This window comes from Triticum dicoccoides, chromosome 3A, assembly GCF_002162155.2.
Source record: "Triticum dicoccoides isolate Atlit2015 ecotype Zavitan chromosome 3A, WEW_v2.0, whole genome shotgun sequence".
Taxonomy (NCBI): Eukaryota; Viridiplantae; Streptophyta; class Magnoliopsida; order Poales; family Poaceae; genus Triticum; species Triticum dicoccoides.
In genome coordinates, this window is record NC_041384.1 from 551,766,856 (window position 1) to 551,771,175 (window position 4,320).

General features: G+C 50.1%; 1 non-coding gene across 1 annotated transcript; it reads right to left on the bottom strand.

Annotated features, from left to right (window-relative positions):
* Positions 1-928: 928 nt before the first annotated feature.
* TRNAR-CCG lies at positions 929-1,001 on the bottom strand. The gene has a single exon. It is a non-coding gene; the product is annotated as a tRNA-Arg (tRNA).
* Between the last annotated feature and the right edge of the window lie 3,319 nt (positions 1,002-4,320).

The window sequence follows — 4,320 nt, forward strand, 5'->3', positions numbered from 1 at the left end:
GTGATGTATGAATGCAAGTTTAGCTTCAGCGCCTTTTCAAATCCCATTCTAGCGGTACCTAGTCTGAATGCTGGTTTTTGTAATGCCAGGGATGAAGTTTCATCATATAACATAATGAAATAAGCTTCTAGCGCTCTTGTCAATTTTGAATGATTCTCGTCTCAACTTTTTGGGCACTGACTGATGTGTATACTGCCCACGCTCACTCTCGGCATTTATTTTTGTAATTTGCAAAATTGAAAACTTGGTTACCATCCTATACTGATGTGTCGAATCTTGATTTGTCAAGTCTCATCGTTGTATCATGGTATACTTTTTGGTTCGATCTTTTTAGGAAGAGTAAAAGATTGAGCTGAATAATTGACTGATGTGTATACTACCCACGCTCTCACTCTCGGCAATTTTTTTTTGTAATTTGCAAAATTAAAAACTTGGTTACCATCCTATACTGCTGTGCCGAATCTTGATTTGTCAAGTCTCATCATTGTATCATGATATATTTTTTGGCTCGATCTTTTTAGGAAGAGTAAAAGATTAAGCTGAATAATTTACGGTAATGCCAAAAAAAGAAAGATTTGTAGTGAAGTCCATAATGTAAATTATAAAAGAACAAAGAAAATGACTGCATTTCGTGTATGCCAAGCCCGTAATAAAAAGTAAAATCAACAACAGAATGTAAAAAAGAAAGTCTTATCATTGTATCATGATATATTTTTTGGCTCGATCTTTTTAGGAAGAGTAAAAGATTAAGCTGAATAATTTACGGTAATGCCAAAAAAAGAAAGATTTGTAGTGAAGTCCATAATGCAAATTATAAAAGAACAAAGAAAATGACTGCATTTCGTGTATGCCAAGCCCGTAATAAAAAGTAAAATCAACAACAGAATGTAAAAAAGAAGCGACCACATTGTATCATGATAAAAAGAAGCGACCACGCTGGGACTCGAAGCCAGAATCTCCCGCTCCGGAGGCGAGCGCCTTATCCATTAGGCCACGCGGTCAACTTGTTAACGGCCGACTAGAAGTGTATGTGACACAACTAGACAGTAGACTCTGTTCGTCCAAGGAGAAACCAAATAACACCGGTGCTCCAAAGTAATTATGGCGTCTTCTAATATGAGAATAGGGTGTCTTAATTTGTTATTTATTGTAGAAAACTATGTTGTTCTTTATTTTTTATGTTTTATGACAAAGTCTTCAAGAGATTAGTTGATTGGGTTTGGACCAAATTGTCACATTGTGTGCAAGTTTTGGAGTGATGGGGTCCACTTCTGCAAGTTTCTAGACTAAAACATCACGGGATGGACAAGTTTTTGGGTCTATGGTGCTTTTACCTTTTCGTCTAGCTCCTCATTTACTCCTTCTGTCTGATGAAGAGTGTACGATTTGGCTTTAAAATTTGTTCATAAAAGTGTGTACATCTATCTTTTAAATGCACATTAAAGTAGAAAAAGCGTTTCTCTCCCATCACACGATAATCAAGACCAACAACATATTACGCATGATCTCCTTAATTTTTACATGCACTTAGGTCATTGGAGGTTGGGTAATTAAAGAGAAGAGATGATGGCTTGCACCTTTCGAATGCATTTTTTACTTCATTTCATAATTTGTCCTAAAAATTTTATATGTACACTTTTCATCGGATGGAGGGAGTACATGACAAAAGTGTTTATTTTCCGTTATTAACAGGATCGCGTACCTTCTCTATCAGGGGAAGGCACGGTTCAGATGGTTTTTATAGGCAACGCAGGTTAGAGGGACGGCGGGGAGTAAAGTGTGGGCCGCAGGTTAGAAGGTTGCTCGTCCTTGATATCGAACGGGCCAAACAGCACGAAGTCGATTACCGCATCCACGCTGGCCCATCTGTGGCCCTCACGAAACCTCAAGGCCGCAACCTAAACAAAAACAAAAAAAAACGGACCCGGCAAACGTGGCGGCGAAAGCGATTCCGAACCACGCCACCGCCCGTCCACCCGCGTCCATCCATCGGGAGCACGACTGCACGAGGCCGGCGCGGACGCGATCTAGTACCCATCCATCCCTCGCTCCCTCCCCCGCCGCCCGCCGCACGCACTCCCCCTATCTCCGGCCCCCACGTGCCGCCGACCGGCGCGCGGCGCACCACGCGGCGCTCGTGCCCCTCGTCCCGTTTCGCTGTCCGCCGCGCGCCCACGCCGAGGCCGACACACCACGTGCGACGGCGGGCAGGCGACGCGTGCCGAGCCGAGCGGCGTTTACTTTTCCTTTCCCTTCCTTTCCCCCGGTTTTCCTGGTCGATTCACCGGCACGGCGGCCCGTTGACGCACGACCGACCAGACCCGGTCGCGGGTAGGCAGTGCAGGTGCACCGTACCGCACGCCCGCAGCTCCGTCCGTCCGTCCACGCCGCGACCGGGGAGAGAGCCCAGCTCACTGGACGGCCGGCGACCGTCGGCCCTGAGCGTCACCGCTGGCGTCGCGTGCCATGCGTGACGCAACCGGCGCGGACGCCGGCACGCCACCGCTGGCGTCCCTTGGGGCGGGGAGGACGCACGCGTCGCGTCCTTTTTCTCGCCGCGCGTTTCGCTTCCGTTCCGCGTGAAGCAACGTACTACGCCCAGGCCCAGTGGGGCGGCGGATTAGTATAAGCGGTTAGACTGACTAGAACTGGATAGAGGATCGATCGTGGGTCACGACGAGTGGGGGTCGGCCGGGCACGCACCATGCACGCCGAGCTGCCCTGCGCGTCGACAGAACGACCCTCTTGACGATTTTTGGCCAAGCGCGACGGTTACCACCGGCCGGTGTCAAGTGTCAACTTATCACTAGTACTTCTGTACACCAGCAGCAGTACTTCACCGGCCGGCGACTGATTACGGGGTACAGTTGTTCAGATAATGCAGTATTTTATCGACGGTTTTCTTTCTTGTGGGCGCTAGCGTACGGGCGCACTCAACCGCGACCGTGATGAGCAGCGCGCCCGATTAATGCGAGAGGAAGTACAGTGCAGTACAAACACCATGTGCGTGCGGGCTTCGGTTCCCTGGGATCCAATGCACAACGTGCATCCTCATGTGAGAGCCACCGGATGCCTCACGCCGGGGAGTGAGTGAGCTCCTGACTGCGAGTCTCGCCCCCCTCTAAAAAGTGCCATCACACGCCACCAATTCGTTTAATACCACCACCGATTCTCTCTCCATGTTTAAGAACAAAAGAAAAGGATAGCCAACACGCTTGACTCTGAAGATACTCGTTTTTTTGTATTTGCACGCAATAATGCCAAGACTTGCTTGAGAAATCGGAACTGGTTTTAATCATAAACAAGAATCCGAAGACTCGTTCGTTAAAACAAGTGAGTTCATTCAGCAGTGAAATTGTTTTAAAAGTGCCATGCACGGGAACCGGAAAGAAAGAAACAAACAAGCGAGCCCAGCGGCAGATCGGCGGGATGAGATCGCGCCGCGTCGTATTACCCGGCGCGGCGAGCACGCAGCGAAAACGACGCGGTGGAGGGATGGCGCTGGCAGATACGGCCGCTGCAGCTACCGCAAAGAGGAGGACGGGCACGGAAAGAGACGGGACGGGAGAGAGAGAGAGGAGGAAAAGAAGGTGTGTGCTTTGTCCAAATCGAGAAGGAAACGCATAGCCGTTTCGTTTGCCTGTGCTCTCAGCCCTTTCGGCCTTTTTCCCACCCTGCCTGCCCTTGCTCGCGGATAAACACGGCGCGCACCCACCTACTGGCACGGCGTCACGTCACGGCGTCGCCGCCCCAAGCAAAATCCGCGGCGCGTGGCACCGGCTTTTGACTGCTCGCACGCACCAACGCACGCGGTTTTGCTTCGGTGATCCGTCGTCCAAAACGAAGCGGGCGAGATATAGGGTGGCTCGTGCGGCGCAGATGCTGTCCTACTGCTACTTCTTTTTGAAAAAGAATGCTATCCTCGTTTTATAGTATAAAAAAAGAGGAGGATGTTATCCTACTCGCAAGTTTCCGCTGCGAGACATACGCGACTCCCACTCGTAAACCGAACTGCTCCATCTAATCAAGCTTCTTCGAAACCAACCAGCTTTGGCTTTGGCTTTGGCTAAGCACGTGCATGCTGTAAACATATCAAAATTCACTCTTTAAGAGCAACTTCAATGGGACGACTCATTTCGTCCGCCCGCCTTCGTTTGCGTCGGCACGAACAAAAGTGACGGCCCAACGCGTCGACCCAAACTTAAATCGTGTCCGTCCGGCGTCCGCACCGACCCATTTCCGGCCCAAAATTGCGCCTGGAATGCGTCGGCACAGACGCGAAGCGACGCGCCGCGCGTCTCCTCGCCGTCCGCCGCGTCC